The sequence below is a fragment of the Callithrix jacchus genome, chromosome 16 (assembly GCF_049354715.1).
Source record: "Callithrix jacchus isolate 240 chromosome 16, calJac240_pri, whole genome shotgun sequence".
NCBI classification, from domain to species: Eukaryota; Metazoa; Chordata; class Mammalia; order Primates; family Cebidae; genus Callithrix; species Callithrix jacchus.
The window spans coordinates 56519166-56544834 of NC_133517.1; the positions used below are offsets into that span (position 1 = coordinate 56519166).

Here is a 25669-nt window from a genome sequence, read left to right on the forward strand (position 1 = left end):
AAACCCCGACCTGGCCTCCATAGGGTAAATTACAGGAGCGGCGCCTAGCGGCGCGCTGGGCATGCGCGAGCGGCGGCGCGCATGCCCAGTGTCCCCGAGAGGCGGAAACTCCGGACTGAGACGGGGCCCGGCGGCGCTGCCGAGGGAGGGCGCGCGCTTCAGCTGGCTGCCGCGCACGCGCACGGGCCCGCGCCGACTCAGCCCGGTCCCGAGGGCGCGAGCCCGCCGCCGCCGCCGCCGCCGCCGCCGGGCCGGGACCGCTGTGCGCCCGCGGCGTGAGGCGTGGGAGGGAGCGCGGCTGCCGTCGCCCGGCGCCGCCCGGTAGTGTCTGCCTTCGCCTCTCGGCGCCGGAGGCGCGGTCCGAGTGAGTGCGGGGCGCGGGCCGGGGGCTGGGCGGGTTCCTTCTGTGCCGCGGTCGTGGGCAGGGCCGCGGCCCGGAGGGCGGAGGGGCAGAGCAGGGCCGCCCAGTCAGTCCCAGGGCGGATGCGGCGCAGACCGGCCCCTCCCGCGCCCCCGGCCCGCCGGCCGTGGTTCCTGGAGGCGGGGAGGCCGGGGGCCGTGAGGAGGTTGGGGGCGTCCGCGGAGGCCGAGAGGCTGAGGGGCTTGAGGAGGTCAGGGGGCGCGCTGGGTGGTCGGGAGGCTTGGGGGAGACAGGGAGGCTGAGGGACGTGGGGAGGCCGGGGGCTGGAGGAGGTCTGGGGTTCCGGGGGCGCGCGGGGAGGCCGAGGGGTTCGAGGAAGACGGAAAGCCTGGGGGACGCGGGGAGTCCGGGGACGTGAGGAGGATGGTGGGGGGAGGCTTTGAAAAGGCCGGGCGCGCGGAAGGGCCGAGGGGCCTGAGGAAGACGAGGAGGCCGGGGCTCGGGGGGCGCGCGGGGCGGACAGAGGCGCGGGGGGACCGGAGAGGCCAGGGCGCGGGAAGGACGGGCCGGCCTCCGCCGGAGCGAACCGAATGCCTGAAAAACAAAAGGGGAGAGGCAGGAGGAGGAAGAGGAAAATCGCGGGGACGCCGGCCGAAGCCGGCTGGACGCGAAAGGGAGGCTCGCGACTGCCTGACCTCCCTCCCCGGGCGCGGCCCCGCGGGTAGCCAAGGGTGGGCTCCGAACGGCCTGCCGGTGGCCGAGCAGCAAGCCCGCCGCGTCCACGAACGCAAGCCCTCAAGTTTGATGGAGCCCGGTGGGTTTCTTCGCGGGAGCCCTCACTGGAGTCATTGTGCTTCCCAAGTTTCCCCCTCTTCTCCGCCCCCAGCCCCCGACTCTGCCGCGGTGGCTTAGGCGCAACTGTTGGCCGAATTTCTTTCTGGGTTCCTTGTGTAGCGGCACCATGTTCTTTCTTAGAAGAAGGTGTTTGTGTGTAATTGGTTTCATTTAATTGCAGGATTCTGTAGTTAAATTCAGTGAGGGTAAAGTTTCTTTTTTTTTTTTCCGAGTCATTTCAACAGTGTCTCATTCTTGCATAGTTAGTCTGCAGCTGGGTTTTTGGCAGTGAGACTAAGATAATAGCAATATTGTCGTAATTATGGGAACTGGTTGAAATACATTCAAGCCGAAGCTGAAGGCAGTGCAAGAGTTTGGGGATTTGTATTTAAGACTTAACCATCTCTGGGATTTTTACTTAGAATGTAAACGTTTTCATGGCTGGAAAAACAGACTAGTACTATTTAAAATGAAATACCAGAGCCTCAACCTTAATATTTTATTTGAGAAATGGGTCATGAAAATGATGTCTTCGAGAGTTGAGCGCTCTGATTGTCCCATATTTGAAAACTTCTGAACAGTGGTATTCGAGTACACGGATGAAGTAGTTAAGACACATAAAAATAAGTTAGCATTAAACGTATTTTTGTTGGGGTACAATATTTTCATCCAGTTGCACTATTCAGTTAATTGGAAAAGCCCTATGATATTCAAACAAGGAACCTTTTAAGGATGTTGGTGTCCCAATATCGTTGTGTTTTATATTTGTGGTTACCCTTGGAGGGAAAAACAGGCTGACCCTACCATCTACCATCACTTTGAACCTTCTTGTTTATTAAACTCTGTAGAAACATCAAGATTAATATTACAACGTTTTCCTCTCAAGAATTTCATGTCGCTATCGAATAATCTAGTTTAATGATGAACACAGGCAAAGATTAATTAAAACACGTTTCCTTTTGAGGGAGCCCACAGTCACCTAAGACTTCAGTGTAGACGCTGGTTAGGAGGACCTATACTGTACGTCATTCAGTCGTGATGCATCAAGAAGCAAGTCATTGGGTAAATAAAGACATGGAAATCAAAACTCCGTTTTTACAGTTCGGAGCATAAAGCCAAGGAAATCAAAACTCCATTTTTACTATTCGGAGCAAAGAATACTGGGGCAAATTCTGAGAGGAGATGGGACTTAAGCCTTATTTGAGGCTGGAAGCCCACTGAAAGTGAATAACCTTAGATTAGGAATGAAGTTCCGTGAATCCAGCAGTGACATTGTGAGGAGGCAATGAGGATCATTAAAACGTTTTATACTAAAATGTTTTCTGAAAAGCACCATGCCTCCTGTTAGAAATTACGTGACTTAATCCCTCAGTCCTCAGAACCATGTTCTCTAGCTAGTCAGATAACTGTTCTTTCTAGGAAGTTGGAGAAATCTTCTAAGAAAATCCTGACGTTAAAGCTAGCCTCCTTAAAAAAAAAATGACAGAGTCCTGCAGAAACAATATTGATATTGTATTCTATAATGTAAAAAATAATTTTGAAAACTGTCCTTACTTGAATGTTCATTTGAGTTAGGTAGGATCTTAGTTCGTATCGCTAAATGTTATGGAAACCTTTTTCCTCCTGTATTTATTTTTAGAAAATAATTAAAATTATCTTACGAGTTACAAAAGATGCATTTCAAAGCGTTAAGACAATATAAAATTTTGGTTTTGAAATTTAATATTTTCAGGTTGGCATTCTGAACTGATGTAGATTCAGACTTAGATCAAGTCTTGTTTTAAATTTCAGTAACAGGCCGGGCGCGGTGGCTCACGCCTGTAAATCCCAGCACTTTGGGAGGCCGAGGCGGGTAGATCAGGAGGTCAAGAGATCGAGACCATCCTGGTCAGCATGGTGAAACCCCGTCTCTACTAAAAATACAAAAATTAGCTGGGCATGGTGGCGCGTGCCCGTAATCCCAGCTACTGAGGAGGCTGAGGCAGGAGAATTGCCTGAAGGTGGAGGTTGCGGTGAGCTGAGATTGCTCCATTGCACTCCAGCGTGGGTAACGAGCGAAACTCCGTCTCAAAAAAAAAAAAAAAATTTCAGTAACATTAAAAGTTCTGTTTTTTTTATCATATTTAAAGTGAATTTTTCTTTTTTGCTAGTGAAAAAAAATCTGAGAAAAGTTTAGTTCCTGTAGTATAGGCATACCTTGGTTTGTTTCTAGACCACTGCAATTAAGTGAGTCGCACCAGTTGTTTGGTTTCCTAGTGCATATAAAAGTTACGTTTACACTGTATGTAGTCTATTAAGTGTGCAGTAACATGTCTAAAAAAGCAGTGTGCATTTCTTTATTTTTTTTGAGACAAGGTCTTGTTCTGCCACCCATGCTGGAGTGCAGTGGTGCAATCATAGCTCACTGCAACCTGGACTTCAAGTAATCCTCCCGCCTCAGCCTCCCGAGTAGCTGGGACTATAGGTGCATGCCACTACTTCTGGCTAATTTTCACGTTTGTTTTTGTAGAGATGGAGTCTCCCTATGTTGCACAAGTTGGTCTTTAACTCCTGGGCTCAAGCGATCCTCCCACCCTGGCCTCCCAAAGTGCTGGGATTACAGGCGTGGGCAACTGTGCCTAGTTAATGTACATGACCTAGCTAAAGACTGAATCATCTGAGCTTTCAGCAAGTCATAATCTTTTTGCTCGTGGATGATCTTACCTCAGTGGTGATGGCTGCTGACAAGTCAGGGTGCTGGTTGCTGAAGGCTGAGACGTCTGCCAATTTTTAAAAATAAGACAATTATATTTGCCACATCAGTTGACTCTACTTTTCATTAAAGATTTCTCAGGAGTATGTGATGCTATTTGAAAGCATTTTATCCACATAGAACTTCTTTCAAAATTGGAGGTAATCTTCCCAAACATAGCCATTGCTTTATCAATAAGTGTATGCAGTATTCTAAATCCTTTGCTCTCATTTCAGCAGTGTTCACAGCATCTTCACCAGGGTAGATACAATTTCAGGAAACCACTTTCTTTGTTCATTCCTAAAAAGGAACTCCTTAGTCATTCAAGTTTTATCATGAGATTGCAGCAATTCAGTCACATCCTCAGGTTCTACTTCTGATTCTAGTTCTCTTGCTGTTTCTACCATATCTGCATTACTTTCTCTACTGAAGTTCTGAACCCCTCAGAGTTATTAATGGAAGCAAATGCTTCCAAACTCCTGTTTATAATCCTATTTTGACCTTCTTTCATGAATCACAAATGTTAACAACATCTAGAATGGTGAATCCTTTCCAGAATGTTTTTGATGTACTTTGCCCAGATCAGTTAGAGGAAGTATACCCTTATGAAGTATATTTCTTTAAGACTTAAAGGTTAAAATGACTCCCTAATCCATGGGCTGCAGAATGGATGTGGTGTTAACAAGCATGAAAACCTCATTCATCTCCTTGTACGTCTCTCTCAGAGCTCTTGGGCAACAGGTACTTTGCCAGTGAACAGTAATATTTTGCTAGGAGTCTTTTTCTGAGCAATAGATCTTAACAGTGGGTTTACAGTATTCAGTAAACCTTGCTGTAAACAGATGTGCTGCCATCCAGGCTTTGTTATTCCATTTGTAGAGCATAGGCAGAGTAGAATTAGCATCCTTTCTGAGGACCCTGGGATTTTCACAATGGGAAATGAGCATTGGCTTCAACTTGAAATCACCAGCTGCTTTAAGCCCCTAACGAGAGTCAGCCTGTCCTTTGAAGCTTTAAAGCCAGGCATTGGTTTCATCTCTCTGGCTATGTAAGTCCTAGATGGCATCTTCCAATAGAAGGTGGTTTCTTCATTTAAAATATGGTGTTCAGTGTAGCCACCTTCATCACTGATCTTAGCTAGATATTCTAGGTAACTTGCTGCAGCTTCTCCACCAGCACTTACTGCTTCATTTTGCACTTTTTTGCTGCGGAGATGGCTTTTTTCCTTTAACCTCATGAACCAAGCTCTGCTAGCTTCCAACTTTTCTTCTGTAGCTTCCTTACCTCAATTTACAGAATTGAAGAGGGACTTTCTCTGAATGCGCCGTGGCTCAAGGTAATGTTATGGCTGACTTAATCTTCTATCTCGACCACTAAAACTTTCTCCATATCAACAATACAGCTCTTTTCTTTTTTTTTGAGACGTGTACTCTGTCACCCAGGCTGGAGTGCAATGGCGCCATCTTGGCTTACTACAGCCTCTGCCTCATGGGTTGATGTGATTCTTGGGTTTCGGCCTCCTGAGTAGCTGGGATTACAGGTGTGTACCACCATGCCCAGCTAATTTTTGTGTTTTTAGTAGAGACGGGGTTTCACCAGGTTGGCCAGGCTGGTCTCAAATTCCTGACCTCAAGTGATCTGCCGCATCAGCCTCCCAAAGTGCTGGGGTTACAGGTGTGAGCCACTGTGCTCGGCCAAGGCTGTTTGACTTTCTTACCATTTGTGTGTTCACTGAAGTAGCACTTTTAATTTTCTTCAATAACTTTTTCTTTGCATTCACAACTTGGCTATTTGGCACAAGAGGCCCCGCTTTTGACCTACCTTGTTTTGTTTTATTTTATTTTACTTTATTTTAAGATAGAGTCTTGCTCTGTTCCCCAGGCTGAAGTGCAGTGGTACTCCTTTGGGAGTCCAAGGAGGGAGGATTGCTTGAGGCCAGGAGTTCAAGACCAGCCTGGGCATCATAGTGAGACCCTGCCTCTCAAAATAAAAAGAGACTTGTCGTGGTGGCTCACATCTGTAATCTCAGCACTTAGGGAGGCCAAGGCAGGTGAATCACGAGGTCAGGAGATTGAGACCATCCTGGCTGATAGAGTGGAATCCTGTCTCTACTAAAAATAGAAAAAATTAGCCAGGCGTGGTGGCACACACCTGTAGTTCCAGCTATTTGGGAGGCTGAAGCAGGAGGATTGCTTGAACCCAGGAGGTGGAGGTTGCAATGAGCTGAGATCACGTCACCACACTCCAGCCTGGGCAACAGAGCGATAACTTTGCCTCAAAAAAAAAAAATAAAGAGAGATCACTGTTCACAGATCACCATAACAGATGTAATAATAATGAGAGTTTGAAATATTGTGAGAATTATCAAAATATAGCACAGAGACACAATGAGCACATGCTGTTGAATAAATGGCACTGATAGACTTGCTCGATGCAGGGTTGCTGCAAATCTTCAATTTGTAGAAAATGCAATATCTGTGAAGCACAATAAAGTGAATCACAATACAAAAAGATGACTATGTTTTACCTTAAAGCTCGTTTTTTAAGAACATATTTTCAGTTGGGGCATGGTAATGTGCGCCTGTAATCCCAGCTACTGGAGAGGCTTAGGTGGTGGAAGGATTGCTTGAGCCCAGGAGTTTTCGGCTGTGCACCATGCTGATTGGGTATCTGCACTAAGTTCATATCAATATGGTGATCTCCTGGGAGCCAGGTACTACCAGCCTGCCTAAGGAGGGGCGAACTGGTCCAGTTTGGAAATGGAACAGGTAAAAATTTTGTGCTCAGCAGTTGGGGTAGTGCCTGTGAGTAGCTACTACAATCCAACCTAGGTAGCGTAGCGACACTGTCTCAAGAGAAAAGAACCTATTCTCACTACTGTTTTACCTTACTAAAATTCCTTAAATAATTAGCAATAAATTGCTGTGAGGCTCCTTGAGAATTTTTACTGATGCCTGTATAAATTATTTAAAATACAAAAATTGAAAATGTGGGCAAAGTTAAGTGACCTTATTGGAATCAGTGTAATGTATTCCAGGATGTTTATGAGTACGTCTAAGCATCTGATTGTGAAATTGCTTATCAGTCCTGAGACTGGAATGGAAAGTGTTAAAGGGCAGTTTCAGCTGGTCTTTGGGTGTATCTGTGGCTCACTAATGTCACTAAACTATATTGAGAAGTTACTACTCTCTTCTGTAAATTGTGTTTAGTAGTGAATTTTTTGAACCTTCTCTTGCTTTTTCCGTCTGAATGTTTTGGCAAAAGTTTATTTCCTTCATTTTATACTACCAAAGGCAGCATAGTGGAAGAGAAAGTTTCAGGTATTGATAGGAATTGTGCCAAATCTTATTCAGAACTGCTTAAATGTGTTTCCGATTATGTAGGAACCCCTTCTGTTCCTATCTGTAACAATTAGTTTTTTTTTTTTTTAAACTGGGTTCTATGATGGCAGTAAAATTCAGTTAAGGATATATGGTTCAACTTTCAGTTTAAACAGTCTTTTTTAGTAAATGCTGTTAATTATAGCATGATTTGCCTAAATACTGTAATGAAATGGTTTATAGATAAAAGTAGGAAATAGATGTTTTTGCCTTAGTGGCACTGTCTCCCTCCATAGCAGTTGGAAGCCTCAGAAAAACACTAGTAGCTTCACTACAAAGTTTACATGTTTTTAAGGACATGAAGGTATTTCCTTGCAATCTTTAATTAAATTATATTTAATCAAAATCTTACCTAAATCTTACCGATACACATTTTCTTTACTATAAATTCATTTTTTTCAGAAACAGGTAAGTGACAAACATCATGCATTTGGGTGAAGCACAGTAGCTTGCACCTATAATCCCAGCATTTTGGGAAGCTGAGGTGGGCAGATCGCTTGAGCACAGGAGTTTGAGACCAGCCTGGGCAACATAGTAAAACTTGGTCTCTGTAAGATACGCAAAAATTAGAGGAGCATGGTGGCGTGTGCCTGTAGTCCCAGCTACTTGGGAAGCTGAAGTGGGAGGATCACTTAAGCCTGGGAGGTTGAGGCTACAGTGAGCTGAGATTGCAGCATTGCACTCCAGCCTGGGCAACATAGACTCTGTCTCAAAAAAACAAAAAAAAAGCAAACAAGTCATGTTTGTGGGTTGCCTGTGCCTAGGGTCTCTTTTTTGCCCTCATATTCCTCATTAGAATTCCTGCATTTTGGGTTTGGATTCTGCTGTGAACTGTAGGTGCTTGTTGTGTCTGTGTCTCTCTTGAGCAAAACACTATACGTTTGTCTTTGCTGGTCTGATGAAAGAGCTTAACAGGTTTAGGTGTTACATATTTTGTAGTGAAATGTCTGTTGTCTTGTGAGAATGTAAGCTGCACCAGGGCATAAACTTTGTTTTAGACATTATTGAGTCACCAGTGTCTTACACAGTAAAATTTATTGAATGAGTAAATGAAAGAACCTAGGTGTATTGAGTATTGGGGAACTGTTACTTGGATTAGTCAAGTGTTTACTGTTTTGTTTGCCGTGGTAAAGAACCTCACTTAAAAATCACATAGGTGTCAGGCAGGGTAGTGCATGCCTGTAACTCCAGCACTTTGGGAGGCAGAGGCCAACAGATCACCTGAGCTCAGACTCACATAGGACTTGATACCAGGGGAAGAACTTGGGCTTATCTTTTTCACCTTTATCTACTGTATTATCACACTTGGGCTAGGAAAAAAATGCTGGTCTGCTTTTTGATAATTTTAAAACCTTTTTTCTAGAAATCGATCTTGTAGGAATTGATCTTGTGTTCATTAGGACTCATCCTAAGTTCTGAAGACATAGAAAATTTCTTGAGGTGACGCAAAATGGTGGGAGTTTTGATTACTGGTCCAGAAACTCTAATGTATCTTTTGCTAATCAACAGGATTAATTGGATGCTTTATAAAGGTTTAACATTATGCCCCTAAACCATTTCAAAGAACAACCATCTTCCTAATATTGAAGTGTGAATTATGCACTGTGCCACTCATCCTTGACCTTGTTCAGAGTCTTTTGCTGCTGTGCTGCTGCTCAGATAAAACGTTTTGAAAGTGACAGTTCAAAATACATTCACCCAGGTAATGGAAGGAAGTCAACACGTGGGTATAGAATCTCGCTCTGATATTTTGCAGTTTGCTTCTCAGTGAGTTCCTCCATAGTATTGCTATAGTGTGTGGGGGTAACTCATTCACACCTTTCACACACACATTCCAGTAAGCTCCAGGGGGTTCAGTGGTTTTCAGAGTAGTGAGGGAATTGCAGCATCACCATCATCTAGAAACTTGTTAGAAATGCAAGTGCTGGGGCTCCACCTCTGGCCTTTTGAATCAAACGCTGAGGGTGGTGCTCAGCAAGCTTTTTAATTTTGTTTTGTTTTTGAGACGGAGTCTCATTCTGTTGCCCAGGCTGGAGTGCAGTGGCGGGATCTTGACTCATTACAACCTCTACCTCCCGGGTTCAAGCAGTTCTCCTGCCTCTGCTTCCTGAGTAGCTGGGACTACAGGGGTGTGCCACCATGCCCAGCTAATTTTTTTTTTTTTTTTTTTGAGATGAAGTTTTGCTCTGTCGCTGAGGCTGGAATGCAATGGCACAATCTTAGCTCACTGCAACCACCACCTCTTGGGTTCAAGCAGTTCTCCTGCTTCAGCATCCTGAGTAGCTGGGATGCGCCACTACACCTGGCTAATTTTTGTATTTTTAGTAGAGACAGGCTTTCACCATGTTGGCCAGGCTAGTCTCAAACTCCTGACTTCAGGTAATTCACCGGCTTCTTCCTCCCAAAGTGCTGAGATTACAGGCATGAGCCACCTCACTTGGCCTGTTTTGTTTTGTTTTCATTTTTTTGTTTGTTTGTTTGAGACTGGGTCTTGCTGTATTGCCCAGGCTAGAGTACAGTGGTGTGATCACAGCTCACTGTGGCCTCCACCTCCCAGGCTCAGGTGATCCTCCTGAGTAGCTAAGACTACAGGTGCCTGCCACTACGTCCGGCTAATTTTGCATATTTGTAGAAATGGGGTTTCACCATGTTGACAAGGCTGGTCTTTAACTCCTGAGCTAAAGCAATCCTCCTGCCTTGGCCTTCTGAAGTGCTGAGATGACAGGCATGAGCCACTATGCCTGGCCTTGCAAGCTTTTTAGACTTGCTGTCTAGGTGCTTTAATGCGTGCTAACATTTGTGAACTGCTGCTTCAAGGTGGTTTAAAAGAAATGCACGTCATAGCAGGCAAAAATTAGTCTTAATTTGAAGTATGTGTATGGTGTCTTGACCACTTACATTTGCTAAGGAGATTGCCCTTACTTCAGGAATCTAAATATGTTTTTTAGGATTTTCGAAACTCTTGGGAAGATCTCACAACTGCTTTTCTTAGGGATTTTGAATGTTTTATGCTGAGACTGCTTAATTCTTTTAAATCTTGGTTTGGAATTTGAAGGAACAATTTTACGTTGAAATAGCAGTTTGTATGGCTCCTGGATTTGTGTCTTTTGGCAAATACCAGGAGATTGTGTACATGTTGGTGCTTAAGGCGCAAGCTCCCTGGTGGTTTTGTTTTGGTGCTGGAAAATTGGCTTGCATATAATAGAGTCAGGGTGATTGCCAAGTCTTGGGGTAACTAATGAAGCTGTATTGTGTAAATTGATTTTTATTCCTAGTGTTGAATTCTTGCCTAAATTTAATATATTCTTTTGCCTTTTGCCCTTTTCTCCCAATAAACAGGTAAATAAAAATTAGACAATCTACAAGGATGAAGTTGGTGATGTCCCTTAAATCTGTTATATCTTATGCAGCATTAGACACATCCCTTGGCAGATAGAATGTTGTGAGCTCAGAGATGAGAATTCTGTATTAGATCTGTTAGGTATCTCTAAGCCCCCCACAGCTTGATCATAATACCATTATAGGTGGTCAGTAAATAATTTAAGGCATGACGAAGAGTCTCCTGTCCGTTCTCTGGGTTGTCAGCGTGTTGATAGTTGAGGAATATAGATACATGAAAGCCATGGAAAGAGTTTCAGAAAAGATCAGATGTCTGAAGAGAGTCAATTAGAAAGACTAAAGTAAATGATTTTGTTGTATAGTCTTAAGGGTATTTAAGTGTATGAAAGTTAACAAGATGGAGAAGAAAAGTAGGGATAAACAAATGAAATTAAAATAATGTAATCTAAAAACAATGAGAAGGATGTTTCCACATGAATTTCCCCCTATGATCTTTCACTCAACTGTGTAGTTCAGTGAAAGCAAAAATAATAGAAATTAGATGGTGGGAAAATTGACCTGGAGCAGTTTCTTCTTAAAAAAAAAAAAAAAAAAAATAGGTTGCCTGGCTTGTTGGCTCACACCTGTAACCTCAGTACTTTGGGAGGCCAGCCCGGGGTGGAGGATCACTTGAGCCCAGGAGTTTGAGACTAGCCTGGTCAACATGGTGAGATCTTGTGTCTACCAAAGCATATAATAATAATACTAGCCACATGTGGTGGTACATGCCTGTAGTCCCAGCTATTCAGGAGGCTGAGGTGGGAGAATTGCTGATGCTCAAGAGTTAAAGTCTACAGTGAGCCCTGATCACACCACTGCACTACAACCTGGGTGACGGAGGGAGACCCTGTTGCCAAAAACAAAACAAAACAACAAATTAGTCAAGGAGAGTTAAAGCTACAACTTATAGTCAGTTGTATTCTGTGATGACCATTAAATGTACTTTTAAGAGTGCCTGGGCCAGGCGCGGTGGTTCATGCCTGTAATCCTAGCACTTTGGGAGGCCGAGGCGGGCGGATCACGAGTTCAGGAAATTGAGACCATCCTGGCCAACATGGTGAAACCCCGTCTCTGATAAAAAATAAATAAATAAATAAATAGCGTGCCTGGTCTATTGTGGCTTTTCAGGAAATGTTAGTAAATAAATGATTCTTGTGTTACTTGTCACTAAAAGGTTAGACTTCAGTCACTGACAGTTTTTTCTGATTACTTCAGCCCAGTTTCCTCTTCCCTGCTCTTATAACCTGTCTCCCCTCAACACCCCTTCTGGTGGTTTCTATAGTATCCTGCCTTGTGGTTTTATATAGCCTTTTTCTGATTATAATGAGGTTGTACTTTTAAAAATAAACTTGCTGGCCTTTTTGCTGGATTTACTGTTTTGCCAAGTGCCTGTATTTTTCTGTTAGGTCTTCTGTGTTGTTGTTGTTGTTGTTGTTTGAGATTCATTAATTTATAGCTTCTGTATATATTCAGAACCCAAGTCTTTTATTGGTTTATACATCTTTTTTTTTTTTTTGAGACAGAGTCTTGCTCTGTTGCCCAGGCTGTAGTGCGGTGTCGTGATCTCAGCTCACTGCAACCTGTGCCTCCCAGGTTCAAGCGATTTTCCTGCCTCAGCCTCCCCCAAGTAGTTGGGATTACAGGTGACTGCCACCATACCCGGCTAAGTTTTTTTATTTTTAGTAGATATGGGGTTTCGCCATGTTGGCTAGGCTGGTCTTGAACTCCGGTCCTCAGATGATCTGCCCCACCTCGGCCTCCCAAAGTGCTGGGATTACAGTTGTGAGCCACCATGCCCAGCCTTGTTTATGCATCTTACCACTATCTCCTACTTTATGGCATGCAGTTTCACTGACTTACTTACTTTTTTTTTTGAGACACAGTCTTGCTTTGTTTTCCAGACTGGAGTACAATGGTGCAGTCATAGCTCACGGCATCCTCCAACTCTTGGGCTCAAGCAATCCTTTTCCCTCAGCCTCCTGAGTAGCTGGGAATACGGGTACACCACCAGCCTGGCTAATTTTTCTTTTTCTTTCTTTCTTTTTTTTTAGAGACACGGTCTTCCTGTATTGCCCAGGCTATCTATTCTCAGAGTCTTGGGTCCAAACAGTCCTCCCGCCTTCACTTCCTAAAGTGTTGGGATTACAGATGTGAGCCGCTCTGCCCAGCCTCAGTGATATTTTTTTGATAAACAGAAGTTAAGTTAAATGTAGTCTAGTTTATTGGTCTTTTCCTTTACAGTTACTGCTTTTTTTTTGTCTTCTACTCTGAGGGTGTGAACTAATTTCTCTGTTATTTTCTAAATGTTTAATAATTTTGCATTTCATCTTTAACTTTATAATTCACATGGAATTGATTTTTGTTAAAGAAGAGATTAAATCAATTTCATTTTAATATGTGGATATCTCGTTATCCCAACACCATTTATTGAAGAGTATCTTTTTCCCTACTTCTCTGCAGTGCCACCTTCGTTGTAAATTGCCTGTCCATATACGTGTGTGTCTTTTAGACTGTGTTTTTAGATGTTTTGATTCAACTAGCACTAAACTGTCTACATTATTATAGCTTTATAATAAATCTTATCTCATTGTAGAACCTTTCCTACTTGGTTCTTCTTCAAGAGTACTTGGCTCTCCTTGACATTTTACAGATCAGTATATATTTTAGAATTACTTGTCACCTTCTAAAATAATTCTTCCAGATGTTGTTTGGGATTACATTGAAGGTCTACATTTACTTGTGGAGAATTGGATTATTGTAGATCTCTGAATATTTTTGTACAAGGCATTGTATGGGCATAGGCTTTCATGTCTCTTGGGAATGGTTGGCCTAGGACTGGAATGGCTAGATCATAAGGTATATTTATGTTTAACTTTTTAAAAAAATTTTTTGAGATAGGGTCTCACTCTGTTGTCCAGGCTGGAGTGCAGTGGTGCGATCATGGTTCACTGCAGCCTCCACCCTCCAGGTTGAAGTGATCCTCTCACCTTAGTCATTGGAGTAGCTAGGACTACAGGCACTCACCATCACACATGGCTAATTAAAAACAAAATTTTGTAGACATGAGGTCTAGTCATGTTTTGAGGGCTGGCCCTAAACTTCTATGCTCAAACAGTCCTTCAGTCTTGGCATTCCAAAGTGCTGGGGTTATAGGAGTGAGCCACATCACCTGGCCTGTTAAAATTCTTAAGAAAGTGCCAAACTGTCTTCTAGATTTGTACCATTTTGCATTCCCACCAACAGTTGGTGAGAGTTCTGGTTGCTCTACATCATTAGGGCGACACTTGGTATTGTCAGTCTTGTACATTTTAGCCATTTTAATTTCGGTGTGTAATGGAATTTCATTGTGGTTTAAGTTTGCATTTCGACTAATAGTGTTGAACATCATTTTATATGGTTATTTGCCATACGTATATCTCTGGAGTTTAAATCTTTTATGCATTTTAAAGCTGTTGGCTGGGTGTGGTCACTCATGCCTATAATCCCAGAAATTTGGGAGGCCAAGGCGGGTGGATCACTTGAGGTCAAGAGTTGGAGACCAGACTGGCTAACATGGTCAAACCCGATCTCTACTAAAAATACAAAAATTAGTTGGTCATCGTGACGGATGCCTGTAATCCCAGCTACTCAGGAGGCTGAGACAGGAGAATCACTTGAACCTGGAAGGTGGAGGTTGCAGTGATTGAGATCACACCATTGCAATCCAGCCTGGGGGACAGAATGAGACTCCATCTAAAAAAATAAAAAAAAAATAAAAAACCATGATGGATTATCACAGCATAGGCAATCACCCAAAGAGCTGAGATCTGGATAAATTTTATCTTTCACAAATAGAGTCATATGTAAAGAGCACCTATTAGTTTATTGAGGAAGTTTCAGTGTTTTTCCATACATGTCCAGTGCTTACACACCCAGTCCAGAAAGTGTTAATGTAGTTCCATGGAGCCAAATTTCTAATTTCCAAGACAGCAGAGGAAATTAAGAAGCCAAGACACATTCTTTCTTATTTCACTCCAGAGCCTAGACCTGAACCTGATGTGGTAATCACTAGCCACATGTGGCCAATTAAATTGAAATTAATTACAGTTAAGTGAAGTTGAAAGTCCCATTCCTCAGTTACTAGTCCCATTTCCAGTGCTTATTAGCCACATGTGGCTAGTGGCTACCACATTGGGCAGTCTGGCGTAGAACATTTTCATCATTCCAGAAAGTTCTAGTGGATAGATACGGCTCGACTATGAAAACCTCATTAGCACCTTGCACTGGTACATGGAGCTGGATTTCAGAACCATTCATGTAAGTATCCTTGCTGTTTACAGTTTGAATTTTTTGGAATCTATACAGCTGGACAGATGATGGAACTCCTTTAATAGACTTATTGTGAAACCTATCCCTAATGTACAGTGTAGATTCTTAGACTGGTTTAGGTGGTGAATTGTGAATCTGTGGCACACTGAGTAGATAAGTATTGATATTTTAGCTTACGAATATATGTCATTTTAACTGAGAGATTTTGTGAAAACACTGAATGTTGACCTGTGTCCTAGACCCAGTGTCTCCCATTGCACTTGCCCCACTGTCCCTGCCTGTAGGCAATCACAGTGCTGTGCAAAGTTGCAGGGCACTGCAGGGTGCTGGCAGGGTTGCCACAGCACCCACTCTTGTGGGAACAATAGGAATTAGCCAAGTGGAGAGGAGTAAGTTGGGGGAAAAGGCTCTAGGAAGAAGAAATAAATGGGCAAAAGCCTGAATGTTGATGAGAACCATGTGGAGGTTGGTTTGGAGCATCTTAAATTTGATTTCTAATGGCAAGAAACCACAGATTTTTAAAAATGTCATGAGGCCAGGCACAGCGACTCAATGCCTGTAATTTCAGCACTTTGGGATGCCAGGGCAGGAGGATCAGTTGAGTCCAGGCGTTTGAGACCAGCTTGGGGAACATAGTGAGATCTTATCTCTACAAAAAGTTAACAAAATTAGTTGGGCATGGTGGTGGATGCCTGTAGTCTCAGCTACTCAGGAGTCTGAGGTGCGAGGATTGCTTGAGCCCTGGAGATTGAGGTTGCAGTGAGTTATGATCATGCCGCTGCACTCCAGCCTGGATGACAGAGTGAAAATAAAATTTCACAAAAATAAAAAAATCAAAATAAAAAATAAGATATGAGAGGAAAAGCTACATCAGGATATTTTTCCATTCACACAGTATTTCCTATTAACTGGTAGTATAATGTTAGTACGATTGTGTTGGAATCTCTTGTTCTAGTTCACAGAATACCAGTCTTTTGAGTATGTGTTCACTGTTGTGAGGGTCAGAGGACATGACTGAAGTAGTCCCAGCTGTCCCTTTCTCCCAACTTAACTGTGCACTAGATTCATGCCTGGTAGTTCCTGGGCACATTTCAAGGAATTCAGGGGATGTTGAGTGGAGTCATGGCCTTATTATCTATTGCTCGAGGAGGAGGAAGGGTTTAGATAAGTCAGCAAGTTGAGCTGTGGCTTAGGCTCTATAAAAGAGGGGTGGTAAAGATGGAGTGGGACTGAGGATGGGTATGGAGGCAAGGTTAGGGCCACTCTACATCGCCACCTGGGGAGTAGCCTGCTAGCACATGTTTACCTTCAGGTTTGGGATCACAGCAAACAGAAGAGATGAAAGCTCAGTTTAACTGTACTAGGATATGTATTTGAATTGGAGAAACTACTTCAAAATAGAGTGTATGTGGGCACTCTATTTTGTATGAAGGCTTCTCAGCATTTAATATGCATGTATGCCACTTGGGGATCTTGTTACATTTTAAGTTTCAATTCAGTCTGACTGGGAAGGGCTCAGGATTGCATTTTTCTTAAGTTCCTAGGTGATGCCAGGGCTGGTGGTCTGTGGACCTCACTTTGAGTATCAAGGCATTGGTTTTCAAAGTGTGGGTTGCAAGGTGGCCCTGAGAGTCTTACTTAGTTTGAAAGTTGAATAACTATTGCTGAGTATGGTAGTTAAAGGCATGGAACTGGGGTCAGAATCCTGTCTCTATAACCTTGGGCTCATTTGCTAATTTCTCTGTTTCCTTGTGTGACATGTGATTGTAGTACATGATCATGTAATGCCTAGTCTTTTTTTTTTTTTTTTTTTTTTTTTGAGGTAGAGTATCACTCTGTCACCCAGGCTGGAGTGCAGTGATGACTCACTGCAACCTCTGCCTCCCAGGTTCAAGTAGTTGAGCCCATCCCAGTCTCCTGAGTAGCTGGGATTACAGGTGGATGCCACCACACTTAGCTGATATTTGTATTTTTAGTAGAGATGGGGTTTTACCATGTTGGCCAGGCTGGTCTTGAACTGACCTCGAGTGATCCACCCGCCTCAGCCTCTGAAAGTGCTGGGATTACAGGCTTGATCCACTGCGACTGGCAGTGATTAGTCTTTTTTTTTTTTTTTTTTTGAGACGGAGTTTCGCTCTCGTTACCCAGGCTGGAGTGCAATGGCGAGATCTCGGCTCACTGCAACCTCCACCTCCTGGGTTCAGGCAATTCTCCTGCCTCAGTCTCCTGAGTAGCTGGGATTACAGGCACGCGCCACCATACCCAGCTAATTTTTTGTATTTTTAGTAGAGATGTGGTTTCACCATGTTGACCAGGATGGTGTCGATCTGTTGACCTCGTGATCCACCCGCCTCGGCCTCCCAAAGTGCTGGGATTACAGGCTTGAGCCACCGCGCCAGGCCCGATTAGTCTTATTAAATGCTTTGTGAAAAGTAACAGTTATTAAAAATAAATGTTTATATTAAAAACTTTCCAGTTTTCAAAGTACTCAATCCTCCCTGCATTTTTGCTCAGTTTGTAAAATTGCACGTCAAATGGAATGAGATATTTGCATTCATTGTCTCTGTCTACACAGAGAAAATAGAGGCATAGCTTTCCTTTCTTCTTTCCCTGGCCCCTTGCCTCCCTCCTTTAATTCCCTCCCTCTAGGAGAGTGATGAACCAGCCTTCTTGTCCTGGAGGAATACTCCACCATCCGTCTGCATAAAGACTGACACGTGGACAAGTTTACCAGTTGTAATGCCTTTCTTACACATTGAATTAGAGAAGTAGGTGTCTGTATTGGGGCCTCAACAAGAACTTGGAAAACTTTAAGATAATAGTAATTCATAGTATTCCTTTAGGTGAATGTCCTTTCACTTTCTCAGATTGTTGATGAAAGCCTTAACAAAGATTTTAAAATAAGCACCTGTTTCTTTTTTTAGTTGCTACTAGCAAGGATGATGAAAAACTATTTTGTTCTAAGGATTTTGAAAGACAGGATTCTTTGAAATGAAAATTCTGTGACTTTTCTGTTAAATGCGTATTTCATTTAATAACTAAAAATATCAATTTGAAAATCTTGTAGAAGTTTTCAGATATACACAAAAACAATGTTGTAATGAATCCCCTGTTTATTCATTACCACTTTCAACCACTATCATTTAATAAGTATTGTTAACTCTTCAAAGGTACTGATTCATACTTAAAAGTTGTGAAGGCTTTTGAAAACATATGCTAACATTGGACAACTCCTGCTATAATGTGACATAATAATTCATGATACATTTCTTTCTTTCTTTTTTTTTTTTTCTTGAGACAGAGTCTTGCTCTGTCGCCCAGGCTGGAATGCATGTCTCCGCCTCCTGGGTTTGAGCAATTCTCCTGCTTTAGCCTCCCGAGTAGCTGGGACTACAGGTGTATGCCACCACGCCCAGCTAATTTGTTTTGTATATTTAGTAGAGACTGTATTTCACTGTGTTAGCTAGCATGGTCTCGATCTCCTGACCTCGTGATGACCCACCCGCCTCAGCCTCCCAAAGTGCTGAGATTACAGGTGAGCCATTGTGCCTGACCTGTAATGCATTTCTTAGAAAAGATAGGGAAGGAGTTGAATATAGCTCTGCTGCTTTTCTAAGGTTCTCCTGTGAGTGGGTGATGCAGCTTGCTGTCTCATATCTAAATGATCCAGTGTGTATCTTAATGACCCAGTGAGCTAAGCAAGGCAGTGGGGACTCTCCACAGACTTGGTGCCTTTAGTTGGAATTTTTTTTTTTTGTTTGAGACAGAGTCTTGCTTTGTTGCCCAGGCTGGAGTGCAGTGGCGTGATCTCAGTTCACTGCAACCTCTGCTTCTCGGGTTCAAGCAATTCTCTGCCTCAGCCTCCTGAGTAGTTGGGATTACAGGCGCCCACCACCATGCCTGGCAAATTTTTTTGTTTTTTTTTTTTTTAGTAGAGATGGGGTTTAACCGTCTTGGCCAGAGTGGTCTTGAACTCCTCACTTTGTGATCTACCAGCCTCAGTCTCCCAAAGTACTGGGATTACAGGTGTGAGCCACCGTGCCCGGCCCTTTTCTTTTCTTAAAACTATACTTGAGTCAAAATAAACTGTAGCTTGCTGTGCGTTGCTGTATTGGTTTAATGTTCCTGATAGCAGTACATGTCTGATTTTAACTGAGTCATTTTTATTTTAAACTGAGTTGGTGGTGAAGCATGGAGCTTTAATAGAGCAAGATTTATCAAAGAAATATGCTAGTCTTTTTCAAAAAACGATTTTATTAAACTGAAGAGATGCAAAAGAGTATGTGTAAAACATAAGGTAGAGATGAAGAATGCTCTGAGCGCTGATAACCTGGAGGGAGGATACCCAAGTGAGCCTTGGTTAAGTCCCTAATTATGCCCTAGGTCAAGGGCCAACAAACTTTCTTTGTGAAGGGGTAGATAGTAAACATTCTAGGCTTTGTGTGGGCCACCTGTGACCTCTGTCACAAGTACTCATCTTTGCTGTTACAGTGCTACAGTATCCACTGGACAAGCTGGCTGTGTCTAGTAAAACTTTAATCTGAATTTTATATAATTTCATATGGTGTGAAACATTATTGTTTTAATTTCTTTAACCATATACAATGTAACAACCATTTTTAGTTCATGGGTTGTATAAGAACAAGTGGGACCACATTGGCCCGTGGGCCATAGTTGGCTGTTCTGGTGTAGAGGGTGATAACAAAGCAAACCCTAGGTACCTTCTGCCCAGCTTCAACAATGGGATTTCCCATGACCTTGAAAGGCCCACGTGTGTTCCCTGATCACAGCCCCTTTCCTCCTGCCCCACAGGTGGCTCTGTCCCATCCCACTCCCACGCCTTACACCGGTGCCACTGTGTAAGTGAAGCCTTATGTCACTCTTTCTAAAGACATCTTCCCTCAGTCCCCTTAGTGCCTCATTTCTCTTCAAGCCCTTTTCACCATCTGTTACTGTTTGTATTTCACTTATTTTTTAGTTTCTTTCTTGGTGGTGACATAGAGTCTGTGAGGGCAAAATGTTTCCCTGTTCTCTGTTGAATCCCTGACATTTAAAACAGCGGTCATTGAATGATACTGTTTTTACCATTTCTTTTTCTTTTTTTTTTTTCAGAGCAAGAGTGGAAGTTTATTAAAAAGCTTTTGAGGCCGGGCTTGGTGGCTCACGCCTGTAATCCCAGTGCTTTGGGAGGCCGAGGTGGGCAGACCATGGGGTTAGGAGTTTGAGACCAGCCTGGCCAACATAGTGAAACCCCCGTCTGTACTAAAAATAAAATAAAAAAAAATTAGCTGGGCATGGTGGTGGGCACCTGTAATCCTAGCTACTCAGGAGGCTGAGGCAGGAGAATCGCTTGAACCTGAGAGGCAGAGGTTGCAGTGAGCCAAAATTTTGCCACTGCATACCAGCTCAGGCAACAGTGCGAGACTCCTCAAAAAAAAAAAAAGCTTTAGAGCGACTTGGAAGAGTCCCCACAGGCAACTTGAAGGACAGATGCCTGTTGTTACCATTTCTTAACTTCGTGTTTTGTCTGTTTTGAATTTTATACTAAGGGAATCATGCTATATGTCTTTATATGACTTGCTATTTTCTTTCCACCTCTGTAATACTTATCTGAGGTGCTATATGTTATTGTTCATTCATTTTAACTGTTTTATAATCTAGCCTACAGTCGATGAGCATTTGGGTTGTTGGCAATCTCTTGCTCCACTGCAAACACTGCTGCACACATGTGAACACTCTTGTTGCTCATAGACATGGATGTGCATAACCTGTGTATCTAGGAGTGTAATTGCTGGGTTATAGGGCTGGCCAGTCTTCAACCTGACCAGTTATTGCCAGATTGCTTCTCAAAGTAGTTATACCAATTTATATCACTACTAATATAATGATTCCTTGTATTAGTTCGTTTTCATGCTGCTCATAAAGACATACCTAAGGCTTGGTAATTTAGAAAGGAAAGAGATTTAACTGACTTACATTCCACATGGCTGGGGAGGCCCCCACAATCATGGTGGAAGGCAAGGAGGAGCAAAGTCACATTGTACATGGATGGCAGCAGTCAAGAGAGCTTGTATAGGGGAACTCCCCATTATAAAACCATCATATCTCATGAAACTTTGTCACTATCATGAGAACAGCACGGGAAATAGCCCATCTTATGATTCAGTTACCTCTCACTGGTCACTCCCACAACATGTAGGAATTGTGGGAGCTACAATTCAAGATGAGATTTGGGTGACGACACAGCCAAACTATATCACTCCTGTTGTTCTACATCCTTGTCTGTAGTTTATTTTGTTAGACTTTTTCAGTTTTGTCATTTTGGTGGGTGTGTCATATCTTATTGTGGCTCTAATTGAACTTCCCTTATTACTAATGATGTTGAGCCACTTTTAATATATTTGCTATCTGTTTTGTCTTCTGTGGGGACCTGTTAAGTTTCTGGACTTCCTTTTTTTTTTTTAAATTGACTCGCTGTTCTTTCTATCCGTGGGTTGCAGTCCTTTATCGTTATGTGTTGCGAATATTTTCTTCCAGTTTGTGGTTTGTTTCCTTACCTTTGAGGTGTCTTGGAACTAAAGTTCTTAATTTTAATATCATAAGCTTTCTTTCTTTTTTCCTTTATGATTGTACTTTTTATTGTTTTGATTTGTTTAAGGAATCTCTCTTTATCTAAAGGCTAAGTTTTGGTGTGAAGTATTTTTATTTAGTTCATACAGCATTTATTATTATTGTTATGAGACAAAGTCTCACTCTGTCACCTAGGCTGAAGTCCAATTGGACGATCACAGCTCACTGCAGTCTTGACCTCCCAGGTCCAAGTGATCCTCCCACTCAGCCTTCCAAGTATCTGGGACTAACAGGTGTGCACATCACCATATCTGGCTAATTTTTAAATTTTCTTTAGAAACAGGGTCTCACTCTGTTGCTAAAGCTGGTCTCTTGCTTCTGGGCTTGAGCAGTCTTCCTACCTTGGCCTCCCAAAGTGCTGGAATTACAGGCATGAGCCACTTCACGCCCATAAAGCATTATTGTTCTATTTAATAAAAAAGTTCAATATTTAGACATATTTTCTAAATTCTAAGATTCCTTTGATGATTCATGATTTATTTTAAAGTGTTGGATAAATTACAAACAAATTAACTTTCTTGCAGTGTATCTTGTGACATTTCTAGAATTGGTTTGTAGTCAGAAAATGTGTTCTATATGGTACCAATTATTTGAAATTAATGTTGTCTTAAATAGACCCATAATTGTAGTTGAATTTGGCTAAACTCTTGTGTCACAACTCAAACTTTTAGGCATCTAGCCACTTAAACTCTAGTTATGTATAATTTATACCTTAGTTATGGAAAAAAGATTAGACTAACAGATTTTTAGACTTTTAAAAATATTAATAGAGTTTCTTCTATTTATTTTCTGCCTCTGGAAACACTTGTGTTGTTTTCTGGTTAAAGTTGAGGTGTTAATGTACATTATCAGCTTTTGGATTCTGTTCTACCCAGACTGAAGCTTAAAGACAAGTGACTACTACTTCAACTGCCAGTTTGTTTTAGCTTAGCTGACAGACAGAGGGTTCATGCTGTGACTGCAGCTGCTTTCCTTTCAGTGGCATTTGTTAATTAAGCTGTTTAATTTTGTGTTGCTTTCTCAAGGACCGATTCTTAAGGAAGAAAGAAAATTTGTAGCTTGTGGTTATCCTGAGACCTTTTAGTCTTGGGTTTATTTTGGGTGTCCATTTCATTTTTTTCTCCTCAGAAAATAGCATTAACTTGAAAATTATCAGAGTTAAACAGTGGGTCAGAAATTAAATTTTATCTGTCTCCTAAATGTCAGGCATTAGTAGTTAAGTGCCTAGGTACTGTGGTTTGTGTAGAGAGGAAGGTCTCTGTTTAAGAGAAAATGCATTTTATCTAGGAAAGAAGACCCAACTTCAAATACTGTCTCTGCCTTTAGTCATGTGACTTTTGGCAAGTTAGTTTCTGTGCTTCTCAATGTCTTTATTTATAAAGTATAGTTTTTATGGTCTCAGCCTTTGATGTTATATGTGCAGTTACTGTGTAGAGTGGTATACAAATGGAAGGTGTTAAGGTTATTAATAGTATCTTTAACAGAAGTAAATAGTGTTTTACTATTAAAAGCACAAGTCCTTTCCATTATCTGTTTCACCAGTTCTTGATCTGGTTCATTCAGTTAATTCATTTGTTCACCACTTAAAAAATACTGTTTTGTGCCTGGTACAGTATTAAGCCCTGAAGGTATAAACTTGAGGGGGCGTGAGGCTGATACAGTTCTGTGGCATGTGGCTTAATGTGTGCAGTTGTGTCTTAGTGTGCTCTGACAGTCTGGAGGGTAAGTTCCTTGTGGTGCCTAGCCTCAGGAGTCGTCAGACTTCTCCTTTTAAAGGCCAAAGAGTAGAAACTTCAGTCTTTCGGGGCCACATATACACATACAGCCTATTGCATATTTTGTCATTTTTTTCTTTATTTCCCCTCTCCTGAACCCTTTAATAATGTAAAAATCGTTCTTAGCCCAGACTCCATATAAAAACTGGCTGTGGACTAGATAGCATGACCTTTTTCTAGAATTTTGTTCAGTGGAAGATGGGAAGGGCATTCCACTCATGTGCAAAGGCATAGAGGTGTGAGAGGCTGGGGTTTTGTGGAACTGAATATTTTTTATCACATCTGGAGAAATAGGTTGGGTTGGGTACAGAAGGAGTTGCAGTTGATACTGGGCAGGATCAAAGCAATTTGGATTTGATTCTGATATAAATTTTTTATGTCCTAGTACAGCAAGAACAGATTTATATGGCAGGAGGGTGATTGGACTAGAGGCACAAGGATCAGTAAGGAAGATAGTAATCCACATTAGAAGGGGAAAAGTTGCCCAACCTTCGTCATTAAGGAAATGGTTCACCTGCTGTTATTTAGCTAATAAAGTGAGAGGGACAAAGTTCAGAGGTTGAATTTAATAACATACAGTCTGTTTAATAATAGACGATGTTCTTTTAATTATATAATTATGTTGTACAAATAAATGAAGGAGTTAAGGGCACAGCTGAGGAAATGGAAAGTAGGGATTTATTTGAAGCCTGTTTCTGAGTTGGTATACAGACGTGACTAGGTAAGTGAAATGGCAAGGCTGAGAGAAGGAATCCAGCGTAATTCCAGGGTGGCTTCCAGGTTTCTTCTTTGGTGATGAGTTCGTGATGCTCTTTTTGCTCTTAATTTTTTTCCCTGGAATGTATTAGTGATTGCTTTGAGGAGGGAGCATCGTCTTTTAGGTCCATGAACCCTGAAATTCTCAGCAGAATTGTGGAGGTATGTGAGCTGTTTTTCCCTGGGGAGAGAATTCTGGAGCTTTGATCACATCAAAAGGGAGTCCAACCAAAAGGAGGAACCAGTTTTCGTTAGATTGTACACATCTGGTGTACTCTTAAGGTCTGTGTTGGCGAGGGAGAAACATCATCCAAATCACAGGATTTTTACTTTGAATGTATTGCATCTCACATGGCAAGTAAAATGCATACACATGCAACTGTTTTCTAAGTTGGACTGTATCAACCAACAATTTGAATGTTTTTCCCTAGTTTTTCCTTTTTTCCGAAAGACAAAACAGGACACATTTTTGGTACATAGAAAGCCAGCCAGAGACTCTGACAGGCATGGAATGCTTCAACATGCTATTGAACATTACAGAAAGCTAAAGTTTGTAGAGTATTGACATAGCTTAGTATTCATGTGGCTATTAGAGATCATGTCAGTTTTAGGTAGGACATACCAGCACCATAAATGAGTAGTTTCTTCAGCTGCATTAGAAATGTGTGAATAGTGAGTTGTAAGACAATCCCTATATTGTGTTGTCATGGTGAACCCTTGGTCGAACAAAGCAGGAGAAGCAGTGTGGCTGCTGAGTAGTTGTTGAGATATGAGCATTAGGCAGATTTGTACCATGTTCTGGAGTCTGCACTGGATTGGTTCTTATTTGATGTCAGCATTATTATATGTAATTTAGAGATTACAGACTACAGATAATAGTCCCTGCAGAAATTTGATGAACTTGGTAAGCTGCTCCATATAGAGCAGAGAGAACTTAGGAGAGATTGGAAATGGAGCAATCTCTAACAAAGTTTCTCCTTTCCTGTTGAGAAAAATTGTCACTTCCTTGTGTGATGGGGCAAAGATATAAGAAATGATGGAATCTAGCAGTGGCGTAGAAGTCAAAAGTAAAAATCTAGACTGATTAAGGTATCACTCTCAAATTTCAGGCTGGGGATTATTGTAACTCCACGGTAGGAAAAAAGCTTTGAATCTGTTTTTCCTTGGTCATGGCAAAGTTTAGGTGGCAGATTTTGTTTTCTGTTTGGAAAAAATAGTATTAGATCCTAATACTAAGGAATTGCCTTGAGAAATCAAGTTGCAGAAGTAACTTAGTTTAAGTGCATGTTGTCAACATGTGGGTTTATTTTTAACAGTACATGGTTGATTTTGTGGTTGGCAAATAATTGATGACTTTGATTTACATCTATCCTATGAGTTTGCCTTTTCGACCATTTTATTGGAAAGTAAACTTTCTCCTTTTTTTGTGTGCCCCTTTTACTCTAATTGCTTTAAGTAATCTAGAATTTTAGGGATATATCTAAACTTAGGGTCCAAAGCTTTTACTTTAGAGATG

General features: G+C 42.0%; 1 protein-coding gene across 47 annotated transcripts in view; it reads left to right on the top strand.

Moving 5' to 3' along the window:
• The first annotated feature begins 204 nt into the window (after positions 1-204).
• PTK2 (protein tyrosine kinase 2) overlaps positions 205-25669 on the top strand; it is a 360020-nt gene continuing 334555 nt past the window's right edge. For all 47 annotated transcript variants that reach the window (XM_035276524.3, XM_035276540.3, XM_078353054.1 and 44 more), the window contains exon 1: positions 205-364. The gene's annotated coding sequence lies outside the window, so the exon portion shown is untranslated. The remainder of the gene's footprint in view (positions 365-25669) is intronic.